At 38.2% G+C, this 14,377-nt stretch overlaps 1 long non-coding RNA gene across 1 annotated transcript in view; it reads left to right on the forward strand.

The window, feature by feature from the left end:
• Positions 1–11,289, forward strand: part of LOC144289221 (uncharacterized) — a 52,976-nt gene extending 41,687 nt beyond the window's left edge. The window contains exon 3 of the long non-coding RNA XR_013357215.1: positions 11,089–11,289. This is a non-coding gene — a long non-coding RNA (uncharacterized LOC144289221). The remainder of the gene's footprint in view (positions 1–11,088) is intronic.
• Positions 11,290–14,377: the final 3,088 nt, after the last annotated feature.

Here is a 14,377-nt window from a genome sequence, read left to right on the forward strand (position 1 = left end):
TCCTATCACTTCCAATTTCACTAGCTCTGGTTTTGTTGTCCTTCCCGTCAATATGTCCTGTCGAGGAGAAAGCCCACGATGGGCTTGGAGAGGTCAGGCCTCAGTTCATCATCCACTGGCAATTTGTTTCTCATTTATAATCCTGAAGTAACACTTGGTTGACCCACTGCTGAATATATGGCACTTGTGCCATATTGTTTCCTGGAGAGAAATTATCTTCCTCACCTCTTACCACACAACACTTTAAAATGTTTTGGAAGTCAGGCTAGCTGCTCAAATTCACTCTAACACAGATGACATGGAGAGAGAGGAACAAAGAGAAGGGCCAGGGCCAGCGACCTGCTCGCATGCACATGTGTACACAGAACAGGGAATACGGGGTCTCTAAATTTGAATGTGAATTCTTGTCTGCCCAGTGCTGAATTGAGTTGAATGCACAGATGGAAGTGAAGTGAAGGACATGAAATATTCCATATGTTGGTATTAAGCACCGAGTATGTATCATGTCCTGAGGTGTATAAAAGAATGCCACACATTTTTTAATTTTCTTTTTCAGGGAAAGTTGGAGTCTATTCTTACTTCCTTTGAATCTGGGCTGGCTCAAAACTGCTTTGATCAATAGAGGTCTGTGCTCACACTCTAAAACATGTAGCAACTTCCATCTTAGCCTTTTGGAGCCTGAGTTACCATAAAAGATGTCCAAATGTCCAACTACTTAGCTGGGAAGACCATCTAGGGAGGCCCTAAAATTATATGGAAGAGGGGTTCTGAGCTCAGCCTTCAGTCTTTCCTCCCCTACGTGCCAGACAGAGGAGTGAAGCCATCCTGAACCATCCAGATCCATCTAACCACCAGCCAGATACTACCACTGGGGCATTGCTAGGGCATGAAACAGGAAAACCACCCAGGAGCTGTGCCCATATTCATACCTTACAAAACAGTGAGGCATATTCAGGTGGTTGTTGTCTAAAGCAATCAGTAATCTGTTGTTTATGAATAGATAAAGATCATGCCCTGCAAACATGAGAGAACTCTACTGAGTGTGCTGTTTATATGACTACAGCATATTTTTTTCACATTATCAATGACATTTCACATCTAAATATTGTGGTTGTGACTTGGACTGGGTCCAAGTTGAGGAAAGAGAAGAGGATAGCACTGAATGGTTTCTTCCATCAAAAACCTTGATATATTCTCTTTTCTCCTTCCTTTGTTTCATGATTCTAGAAAAGGGAACAGGGCCAGGACAGGAGTACAGATACACAAACAGGACAACCTTAGTGGAATGATTCAAAAGCTAGCCAGCTTGTTGTCAACCCCCGTTAACACTGATCGAAAGGAGAGACACCTCCTCAACAGGGGTTCGAAGCTGTGATTCAGTGAGGGCATTGCTGCTTATAACCCTCCAAAGAAGTTACTGGAGAAGTCATGCTCTGTTCAGGCAGCTGGCCTTAAGTCTGAAAACATTTTTTGCGTGTTTCAGCAGCTCCCAGCCCTGTGACACAGTTTCAAGTTGTGCTTCAGTTTTCCTTTGAAGCTTTTTCTTTCCTTTTTTTTCCTACTCCACTGCTTATAAAGGCCCTCTTTCAGCTTTTAAAAAAGATAAAGGGTTGCATGAAAGTCAGTTATTTTCAAAAGAGTAAGATGGAAAAACAATAATAGGAATGGAGAAGTTGGGTAAGACACAGTTTTGTGACCTACTTAAAACAGCTCAAAACATTTGAGATTTCATGATGTCAACTGTTCAAAATGAGTTTAATAAATGAGTTTAATAACTGTCTAAATGTAGTCTTCCAGTTCACATACATAGAGAATTCCTTTCTGTGGTTGCATTGCCCTGGGGTAGTCACATCATTATCTGTCGGCTTATGCTGGTTTACTACTGACACAGAACTATAGAGAACTTCTCCCCTGAGAAGTGTGACTAAACAGTATTGTAAAAATATCTTCTCTGCTATGACCAAATAATTTGAAAAAATATGGAAAGCTGAGTTGGCTTATTTTGTGTTCATAAAAAATCCAAAGTAAAAGTCAGAATTTAAGAAGTCACCAGACATTTCATTGCCTAGTTTTCACAAAATATTTCAAGTATCTGAGAAAATACAGAATAGTACCCAAATTTTATCTTTACAAGGAAAAGCCAAAGTCAATCTATTGCCAAAATCTTAGATGATTTTCTAGTACCAGTTGCTTTAATGAAATATACAGCAAAAATAAAGAAATTCTACAGTTTGAAATAATGACTTCCAACAAGGGCTGCTGAGTTCCCTATTTCTCATGAAATACTCATGAAAACACAGAAAAAAGATGCAATGTTATAAAACTACTAAAAACTGGGGGTGCCTGGGTGGCTCAGTCCATTAAAGATTGACTCTTGATTTCACTCAGGTCATGATCTCAGGGTGGTAGGATCTAGCTGTGTAGGTCTCCACACCGGCAGGGAGCCTGCTTACGATTCTCTCCCTGTCTCTCTCCCCTGCATGTGCATGCACATGCTCACTCTCTCTCTTCCCTTCTTCTTTTTTTTTTTTTCTCTCTTCCCTTCTTAAAAACAATTGAAACAAGAACAAATACAAACTACTAAAACCTGAACCTCTCGTCAAGAGTTTCCCAGGTCCCAAAGAAATTGTCACCAACCATAGCAGAGATAGGACCTTAACACAAAAAAATGAAAGGTGTTGAGAATATGATGGCAGATTTCCATCCAATCCCAGAGAAAACAAGTCTTCCCAGACCAGAAAGGAGAAATATATGTTCCATTTTCTTGCCAAAACTTACATCCATATACCTTACAGGAGTAGCCTCTGTTTTTTTAAATTTTGTTTTGTTTTGTTTTTCCAAGAATGTGAACCACATTGGATGCTCTAGTTCTCATTCATTTCCATTTCAGGGCTGCACTGGACATCCAGTGACCTGTTAGACCTTAAGATGTGAGGTTCATCACAGGGAGGACAGAGATAGAAAAAGCTGGAGTGTTGGTGTGTAATGGGTTACAGATGCTCATGCACTGTTTCTGAAAAGGAAGGAACTGTTTCAAATATTCCAGTAATAAATTCCTGTCATTAAAAAAAAGGAAAGCCCTTTCATTTCTTTTTTCCCCCCTTTCATTTCAGTAGAATACTAGTTGGGGACACATTTTACAATCCAGATTCATTTCTGACTTGAAGAATTAGAAGAGCAGAAATAATTTACCTATTCTGTTTATGTCAAAACCTGAGCCAAGTCGGAGCTCTCCCCATTTAATGACTGGGAAACAAAGAACATCTGAACTCCTTAATAAAGCCAATGAGAAAAAGTCAACATAACAAGTAAAATAGCAGTGAAGAAAAATATGAAAAATATAATTGAGTTCTCCTAAAAATTTAAGAAAATATTGACCATATAAAATAGATAAGAGATGAGATAACAATTAACTCAAGTGAAAAATGTAAGTGACAGTAACAAAGCATGGGGAGGTGGGGAGGAGGGGAGGGACACTCTCACTGGGATATGAAAATATTATAAGACAATTTAACATTTGTAAAACTTGACCTATTTTTTAATGAAAACAATATAAAATTTAATTAGTCATACTAATGAGAACTGTAGGAATGTCCCTTATAATCCAAAGAATAAAGACAAATATTTAAAATAGAAGAACATTAAATATAGGCTATTGATAATGCAACAATAAATAACAGGTATAAAGAACAGGGAATGAAATGCGACTAAAGGGTAACATGTATCCTTGAAAATAAAAGAAAAACTGATCTAAATAATATAAATGAATGTAAGAGTAAGAGAAATTACAAAAATAATTCTTGAGAGAGCACATAGTAATAAGTGTTCAATTACAACAGTCTGGCTAAAAACTTTTATTTTTATAAATAGAATCAAACAGAAAGTAGAATCAGCTGTATACATGTTAAAGTATTTCTAATAAAAATGCCAATGGTGATTTAAATTTGAAAAAATGAGGAATGATAAATGAGTAAGGCTATCTGAGAACATATTTAAAAACTATATATGAGGGGATCCCTGGGTGGCGCAGCGGTTTGGCGCCTGCCTTTGGCCCAGGGCGCGATCCTGGAGACCCAGGATCGAATCCCACGTCGGGCTCCCGGTGCATGGAGCCTGCTTCTCCCTCTGCCTGTGTCTCTGCCTCCCTCTCTCTCTCTGTGTGACTATCATAAAAAAAAAAAAAAAAAAAAAACTATATATGAGGGATCCCTGGGTGGCGCAGCGGTTTGGCACCTGCCTTTGGCCTAGGGCGTGATCCTGGAGACCCAGGATCGATTCCCACGTTGGGTTCCCGGTGCATGGAGCCTGCTTCTCTCTGCCTGTGTCTCTGCCTCTCTTTCTCTCTCTGTGACTATCATAAATAAATAAAAATTAAAAAAAAAATTTTAAAAACTATATATGAAAACCCAATATGAGTATATTTTATACCAAATTATTGATATGCATTCTAACAATATACTACATAAGACCTGATGTGCAAGAATGAAATAATATATGGAGTAGTTTAATGAAAGTCAGAATTTATCACTTAATTCCTGCTAGGTACTATCCTAGTGTTTAACACAAGTGAACTTGTTTAATATGCATGATAATTCTTTTCTTTTTTTTGCATGATAATTCTTTCACTTATGTGCTTGTGTTCATTGTCCATTTTTGCTGTGGAGGAGCAAGAATTCCTGTCCCCTCAAAGGTCCTAGAATTGGATTAAGAATCCAATTGAAATGAGAGATTAACAGGAGACAATTACATTTAGTATAGATATGGAAATTCCAAAGACAGATAAAATGAGGGATATACATCACTCTGAATTAAGGAGAAGGGGTAGGGGCCTGAGAGTTCAGAGGAAAGGAATGCATTTCACAGGGTGATACGGAGAACAGATGTTTGGTAATGAGATGTTTGCCCTACTATACAAATGGGTCTCAGATAAAAATTATCTCTGTTAATAGCCCTTATTTTGGGAAAGACCCTCAATTTAGATTCTTCTGTGTGGTTAAGGGAGGGACAAAACTTTCTCTTAAACCCAAAGGCTCTCACTTGCCTTCAGCTCAAAACAATCCACATGACAAAGAGGCACATTCCAGGGGGAGGTGGAGTGGGGTGTTTCCTGAACCCCCTCACTGCCATGACAAATCACCTCAAATTTAGGGCCTTAAAACAACAAACCTACTATTCATAGTTTCTGTAGGTTAGTTGTTCAATGAGATTTTTGCCAGTCTAAAATCAAGGTGTCTCAGGGCTGTATTCCTTAATGGTGGCTTCAGGGAAGAATCACCCTCTAAACTCATTTAGATGTTGGCTGAATTAACTTCCTGTGGTTGTAGGACTGAGGTCCCCATTTCCCTGCTGGCTCTCTGCCAAGTACCATTTTCAGCTTTTAGTGGCTGCACACATTCCTTGACATGTGTTCAGTCAGCAACTGTGGGATAAGTCCTTCTCACACACGGAATCTCTCTCCTGCTTCTACTTTACACAAGCATCTCTGGCTGCCTCCTTCCTTCTTTCTTCCTCTTCTGCATCTAAGGGCTCATGCAACTACTTTTGAGCTCACCTGTGTAATTCAAGATAACCTCTCTATCTTAATGTCAGCTGATAAGTAACCTTAATTCTATCTGCAAAGTCCCAAGACAGTGATACCTAGGTTAGCATTTGATGGAATAACCAGAAGGTGAGACTCTTGGGGGGAACATCATCACAATTTTTCCTACCATTGTACTATTTTTATCTCAACTTTACAGATGAGTAAACTAGGTGCTAAGAGGTTAAATATCCACTAAGGATATAGGATCAAAGGCAAAAAAGCTGGATCTTGAACCTGAGTACTCCATCTCCAGAGTCTATGGTAACCATCATTATAGATAGAGAATTATGCCAAAGAGCAAATCCTAGCATAACACTATGTTATTGGTAATTCTAATACATCATAAATGACAATTACTAGAACCCTGTGACACAGAATTCACTAACATTAATTCCGAGGCATTAAATATTTAAATATAAAAGATAACATTTCAAAAGTACTAGAAAAAAAGTGTCAGTGAATTTCTGTCATTATGAGATGAAAATGAATAACTAACTAAAAGAAAAAAACATACAGAATGAAAACAACATTACCTTTGACTATATTTATAAATCGGTACTTTATTTCCAAACCTATAATAAAGGGGAAACAATTCCTTTATAAAATTCATTCCCTAGGTAAAAGTTCTTAAAAATCAATTTACAAAATTAATTGTATTCGGAAATGCCTACGTAAACAATTAGAAGACATTAGAGATGAAAAAGGAGCTTCCTGTTGCCTCTAAATTTTGGCTTAGATGAGACAGAGGACAACAATGTGCAAAGACAGCCTTCACCTTCCCCTTGGCTCAACTAAACTTCAGACAGCCTCCCTCACTGGAGGCCCTGACCTTTCTTTCCTCAGAACATTCACTTTAGAAAAATGCGTATTTATAAATTCTTTCTCTGTCCTGTTAACATGTAAATCTTTTTAAAAGCCTCTTGCCAGCGTCACAACCTAAAATGCCTGTCTGGAGGATTGAGAGCCATCCTTCGAAATGTGCTCCTTGAGGAAGACAGAGTACCTATCAGGAACCAAACTCTGACTTCTAACTCTGAGAAACAAACTAGGGGTGGTGGAAGGGGAGGTGGGAGGGGGGTGGGGGTGACTGGGTGACAGGCACTGAGGTGGGCACTTGATGGGATGAGCACTGGGTGTTATTCTATAAGTTGGCAAATTGAACACCAATAAAAAATAAATTTATAAATAAGTAAATAAATAAATAAATAAATAAATAAATAAATAAATAAAATGAAAGTGACATAACAACAACAACAAAAAGGAACCAAACTCTGGTGGGAGACTTGCTCCATGTTGTAAAACTACTTCCTGCTGTAACGATAAGAAAAAGTTATTTTTTCCAGTGGGTAAAGCCAATTAGCAAACACAGGTGGCCTAAGACTCCTCCCCACTCCAGCTTTTAAAAACTCTCTGAGCTCAGACTGAGCTCTGGCCTCTCTGGCCTACTGCGAGATTCTGCAATAAATCCTCCTTGTCTGTTCAGCTTTGTGCAGGGCAGTCTTTGCTTTGACACCACACTTACATTGGACAAGGGAGGGGAACCCAGAAATTGTAGAGAGGTTGGGAAATGAATGAGAAGAGACAGGGAAAGAATCTTCTCTGTCAGGTCTCCTAGGCCTAAGTCAGCCCTGAACTAGGGAGAAGGAAAATCTATGAACTTGAAGGGAGATTTAAATTTTAAATTGGATTCTACACTGGAGCCATCATTTTAATACCTCAAAGTGGGTTATAATTACTGAGATAAAATTTGTTTCTGTAACTCAAATATTCTGAGAGCGATGGCTTCTATCTTAGTGGTCCTTCACAGCAGGGGAGGAAGATTAAACGATTTATTTAAAGGCACTTGTTAGATAAAAATATAGATATTTCTTGATGTGCACTTCCAACTTCAGGACATTTAACCAGATATTTAAATTGCTTTTTAAAACATATACCACTTATGGCATTAGTACAGGAAACTATAACAACTCTTAACAAAATAAGTATAGGACTTTATTGGGGAAAAAAACAAAATAAATAAAAATGTATACTAAAATTCATTATTAGAAGACAGTGTCTTAGTATGTTAATTATTCCCAAATACATCTGTTATTTCTATTTATTGATTTAAAGATTTATTTTAGAGAGGCGTGTGGTAGATAGGAGCTGAGGGAGAAGAAAAGAGAGAATCTCAAGCAGGACTCCATGCTGAGCTTGGAGCCTAACATGGGGCTCAATCTCATGACCCTGAGATCATGACCTGAACTGAAATCAAGAGTTACACAGGTGCCCCAAATCTTTTATTTTTAAAATTCAAATTAGATTGTTAATGCTTTTCCTACTTTTTATAATTTTTACTCCAAAATAATGCAATGCAATCCACACAGAGTAATGGATTATATATAAAAAGTAAAACCTATAGAATAAAATATAGGAACTTATTTTAAATACTTCAAATAAGGGAAGACTTCCTTCCTTTCTTCTTTTCTTTCTTTCTTTTCTTTTCTTTCTTCTTCTTTCTTTCTTTCTTTCTTTCTTTCTTTCTTTCTTTCGTAAGCTCTATGCCCAGGGTGGGCCTTGAACCCACAACCCTGAGATCAATAGTCAAGAGTCACATGCTCTACCTACTAAGCCACCCAGGTACCTGAAGGGAAGACTTTTTAATGAAAGATATAAAAACTACAAAGCCTAGAGGGAAAGACTGGTGAATCTATCTTTTTGACTCTATCAAAAACCAGAACATTTAATTAAGAAGAAATATGAATAAGGTAGAAACAAGGATCAGGAAAATGGCAGTGAACAAGACAGATCTAATCTGTGTGTCATGGAATTCCAACATTGACAGACACTGGATTTAAGTCCATCTTACTTAACTCCAAGCTCATATTTTTTCACTATGCTAAAGTAAACATTTTTTGGTTAAATCTAATTTGTGCTTTATTATTTTTTTCTTTATAGGTCTCTATTGGCTCTTTAATAAAGTAATTGATCAAAATCTCCTCCCTGCAAAAGAAACTCAAACTTCATATACTTTGTAAAGAATTCAATTAAAATCTAAATTATCTGGATGAACTATTTCCCTTCTATACATCAGCTTGTGGATGGCCACCTGTTTTTACTGTACTTAGAAAGCTGCCAAACAAATATATCCTTTCCAGTTAGTGATAGGAAACAATTTCCAGGCCATCACCTTCCACATTATGATTCATCTTGGCATTAATTTTATTGAAATAATAATGTACTTGGCTCTAGAATATCATTTGCCATCCAAGGATCTCCAAGTATGTAACAAACATTAATTAAGTAGCACAATAGCTCTGTAAGAGAAAACATCATTATCACAATCCTGGAATTGAATAGATTGTCAAACAAGGAAAATAATGACGGGGAACCCATTTTGAGCTAATCAGAAGGGAGCAGGTTGCCAACTTGAATCCTTTCAGTTCATTACCATACTCAAGGAAATAGAAGAAGGGACAGGGATGAGTGGGGTTGAGCTCAGAAGAGAAGGAACCCCCAACATGACACTGGGGTAAAACATCTCAGTTCGCCACTTAGTTTAATATATGAATTCCCTGTCATAATTCATTTAAAAAGATATTGGGTTGACAGTGTAAGAAACCTAAAAGCATTATGTGTAAGATCACCAAAAAGTCCCTAATTCAAACCTAGTCCTTAAAAGAAAGATGTTTGGAACTGAGGTAACTAGTTAAACACCAGGCACATACAAATCGATTAGTAAAACACCACCACCACCACTATTGTGGCTGCTGAAAATGACTCAAAACTCCCATTCTGAAATTAATTATGAGATATTTGTTTATTAAATGTAACAACATATCTTTAAATCTAATATAAAGTGCAAAGTTAACATTGTCATCAAGGGAAGTGACTTATCTGTAAATGAAGAACATGAAATGGAGGGGGTTCTTTTAATAAACAATTTTCTGTGTAACATGAGGCTTTTAATTGCTGGGTAAAGAAGTCACTATGGCATTTTCCATCAGGCGTGGTCACATTTGATTCTTCTGTTTCCCAAGGCCCAAGACAGTCGTTATCCCAAAAGAAAGAGTCAAATGAGAACTTCACTAATATGTTATCCGCACCCAACACATTTGTTTATAAGGAAGATGCCTCATTCTCTTTACCATGCAGCTTTGTATGGTCAACTTTATCTACTGTTAGTAATTGCTGGATTTGGGGTGCTTCTGCTCTAAAAAAATTTCACATGTTTTGCTGATTTGTAATTGGCAGGCCTCCCAAAGGTAGAGCTGTGAACATCTGTGTTAATGGGCTAATGTGTCACTTGGGTAACACACTACATTTGCATTCCCCGTAGCCCTTGTAATCTGCACAGGTGTTTCAAGTTTGTAGGAAAGATGAACTTAGAGTTACTTCTGTCCTTTTATGCACAAGGAGTTGGAAAACATTGAATGGAGATGAGATTGGTCATTAAGCTATGGAATATGCAGAGGACATTCTAATGCATTTCTGCATTTGGACTGTATCATCCAGAAAGAGTTCCTCAGTTATTCTGATTGCCTTTTCAAAAAAGACTTGACAGTGCATGCTCTTCCTATATTAGGGGTTTTCAGGAACAGGCACGTTTGCTTAGTTATAATGTAAAGTTAAGGTCACGCTAATAAATATACACTAAATAAGTAGTTTATTGGGCATTCTAAACTGCTTACTATGAGTTAATCTCCTGAAAAGAGAAGTGTTAATGCTTTAAGTATTGCACTTAAAAACAGAAAGGTAAATTGATTTTTTCTTAAAAGTTAAATTACTTAAAACATATCACAACACTGCTTTTTGACATCTTTTACCTGAAATGTTATCTTGGCTCCATTTATTCTTATTTCAAACTCTTTAATTTAGGTAAAACATTTCACAGATAGGCCTATTTCTTTAAGAGACTGTTACTTAGGAATCAGAAGTTTTGTGGAAAGAATACAACTAATAAAGAGGAACTAATATTTTCTTGTTCAAACATATTAATCATAATACTTAATGCCTATGGAACAAGCTTTTATGAGACATGTGGCCAATGCTTTTTAAGTATTTGCTCATTTCATCCGTATAGAATCCTGTGAAACAGGCATTATACTAGAGTTAACATCATTACATGTACATATTTGAGGAATAGGCACAAAGTAAAAATGTAATTTACCTGGAATTACACCAGTGACAGACCCATATTTTTAGCACAATACTGGACTGTGTCTAGCTAAGTGGGATCCATGAGGGATTCCAGTCACCTGTAGGATAGATGAGGGAACATGGGCAATTCTTGTTTTCTGAAAAACGTACAGATTCAAAGCCACGAAATAGGACTTTGGTTTTCAATATTAGATACAAGAATCTCAGGTCTAGATTTTCAGATACAAGTGATAGTGTCTGTATCCGAAAAATGCCTGATAGATGTTGAAAAAAACATATATATAACATGCTGATATTTTTTTCTTGGTGATTATGTTTTCCAATGTTATTTATGCACCATCAAGCCAAGTATCTGTCTCTGTTCCTAGGTTCTGGGGAAGAACGTTTTCCAGATTGAGAGTATGAAATCTCTCCTGTCTCTCACAGATGATCACATATTGTTTCGATAAGCAGACCTGAATGAATTGATCTCTGGGATGGCTGTGCACTAGAATCACTGTAACTGGTAATGTTGACTACAAATCATAGAACGACATTCTGTACACTGTGAATTAAAGAGTTCTAGGCTGTGATGCTAAGTTTAAAAGTCTATTGCAACTGACTTTGATTATAGTTATAGTTATAGTTATAATAATATAGTTATTATTAATATTGTAAACTAAGGCAATACTATGGCAATCAGGGTCACTCATGCAACCTGCCTGTGTGTCCACATATTGAACAGATCTAATCTTCAGGGACTGGCACCCAAGGCTCATCCTGGTGGCAAAAAAGCCTATTGACAGCTGTACGTATCCTGTCACGCACACCATTTTCTGGTTAGCACCAAAGGTTGCTTTTTTTGTTTGCTGCCTAATTTTTTTCCTTTGTTTTTTCCCTGTCTTTCATTTGAAAGAAAAACAAAATGTTTTGCAAATAGTAGTACAGGTTTTCCATTCAAGTAGAGCAGAACAGTATTTATTAGGAAAAAACTAAATTGCACAAAGCGAAATGTTGCTTGGCCAGATACTTTTCTTAATTTAACCAACATACTATTATGAATATCATTAGCATATTTCAACATTGCTCCATGTGAGAGTTAAGAATACAATTATGATCAAATATCTTGGTCCTAAATTTTATTTTATTTTTATTTATTTATGTTTTTGGAGAGAGGGAGAGGGAGAGAGAGAAAGAGTGTGAGCAGAGGAGTGGAGCAGAGAGAGAATCTTAACCAGGCTCCACGCTCAGCATGGATGACGGGGCTCAATCCCATAACCCTGAGATCATGACCTGAGTTGGAATCAAGAGTTGGACACTTAACTGACTGAGCCACCCAACACCCCTCTTGCTCCTCAATTTTTCTACTGTTCATGTATCCTGCTGGGGGTAGCTCTTTAAAGAAATACAATCATGATGTTTAAGCTTTGCCATGTACAAACACCAATCAAGACTATAATCTAAGGAAATAATATTGGATCAACTAACACACCGGTGAAGTTCTTATTTCTTTTCCTATTTTATTTCATAAATCATGTTTTGTTGATGCTTCCCAAAATAAACTATGGCATTTATATAACGAATTTCCTAAAATTAAGAAGAAAATGAAAAAAAAAAAGAGGGACGCCTGGGTGGCTCAGTGGTTGAGCATCTGCCTTTGGCTCAGGTCATGACCCCGGGGTCCAGGATTGAGTCCCGCATTGGGCTCCCCACAGGGAGCCTGCTTCTTCCTCTGCCTGGGTCTCTGCCTCTCTCTGTGTCACTCATGAATAAATAGATAAATATTCTTTTAAAAAATGAAAAAAAGGGGTATCTAGGTGGCTCTGGCAGTGAAGCATCTGCCTTCAGCTCAGGTTGTGATCCTGGGGACCTGGGATAGAGCCCCACACCGGGATCCCTCTGTCTGCCGCTCTCCCTGCTTGTGTGCTCATTCTCTATCAAATAAATAATAATAAATAAAATCTTAAAAAAAAAACAAAAAGATAAAAAAGAGGAGGAGGCAGTGAAGAAGGAACATTACATAATGTATATCCTGTAGGAGGTATTACCTTCAACACACTTTATTACCAAGGTACAGAGAAGCTACATAACTCCCCCCAAATCACATGAGTGGTGGAACTAGGATCTGAATCCCCATGATCTGGCTCTAGAACCTATGTTCTTAACTTCTTTTTTTTTTTTTATGTTCTTAACTTCTACATCATACCACTCTTACTATAACTTTGGAAATGCTGCTTTCCTAATCTTTCACCTCTGTAGGTCTGTGAACTGTTTTTGAACATGAGAACCTACTGCTCTAGAAACAGAATATTTGTTTTAAATTATTCTTTTAAATTATAATTTAGATCATCTTTAATTGCATCGTCCATTCACATACTTGTAGTCTTTCATAATGGAAGCTTATACTAGTAAGGTAATCCCTGATTATCGCACAGCCGTGACTGTGTATATATGAGTTACCTGTAAGTATATCAATACACACACCTGTATTGTGCTCTGTCCCCAGAGCCCATTCCTTGTTCTCGGGGAATTTACAATCTACTAGGGGAAGTTAAGCACTTAGCGGATCAATGTCAGCGCAGTATCTAAGAGGTCAAGTACAGGTTGTGGAGGGGGCAGTCTCTACTTGGGAGAGCTAATTCAGTCTAGGATGCTCAGGGAATCAAGAGCATCCAGACCTGGAGAGCACGATCATCAGCTGGAAAGGTGGGAGGGGATGGAAGGGGTAGAGAAAGGAAGAGAATGCAACAAACCTGCAGTACCATACTCTACAGGATCGCAGAAGAGAACAATGGGGAAGGAAGATTCTTCAAAGTTTCCGAGGATTCTCCAATGACGACCCTCCAACCCCAGATGGTTAAGTCCTTGAGGGACTCTAATCGTTGCCAGAAATGTCTGTGCTTCCTTTGCTCTCCCCACCAGGGTGAGAACAGCTCTAGCCTCTGCAGCAGGCCCTGAAGGAGGCCCCAGTGTAAGAGGACAGGATTCTTCTTGTCTGCTCCACTGTGCGGTGGGCTCCCAGCTCCCCAAGAGGATTCCATTGTCCCTGCTATTTGGCCTGTGAGAGCAGCACCCTCTTTCCTAAGAGGAGAAAGCTGTGGGAGCTGTGCCCACTCCTACAGCACCAGTCACTGAGTAGTGTTCTCCTCCTCCCGCTGCCACAACTCCCACTCCCTGGCGCCTTCTGCCCGGTGTCTTCCCCTGGAGGATGGAACACAGCTGACTCTTCAAGAGAAAATCAAACCAGTCACCTGGGGTCAGAACGATGAGCTGCCAATATCTTTTTTCTTCCAGTACAGACCTCTTTTCTCTCTCTCTCTCTCTCTCTCTCTCTCTCTCTCTGTGTGTGTGTGTGTGTGTGTCTGTGACTTCGTGTGTGAGAGACCTAAAAGGCTGCCTTTGCTTAAGTCACGTTGGTAGAGCATTGTAAAAAGAAGGAATCCATCATGTTTATGAGGAAACCCACCTCTTAAAATATTTAGGGCCCTTGAACATACAGGAAACAAACCTGATTTCAGAAATTAGTAATGCGCATTGGCTTGCGTGGTAAAAGCGACAAGCGATCTACTAAAATCTTGCTTCTTGTTTTTCACCTGGGCACACAGCAAAAGCCATCATCCCAACCTTTATTGCACTTGTACATGGCTATAAACTCGGTTGTAATTAAAGTAATGTGAA

This window comes from Canis aureus, chromosome 18 (genome assembly GCF_053574225.1).
Source record: "Canis aureus isolate CA01 chromosome 18, VMU_Caureus_v.1.0, whole genome shotgun sequence".
Lineage (NCBI taxonomy): Eukaryota > Metazoa > Chordata > Mammalia > Carnivora > Canidae > Canis > Canis aureus.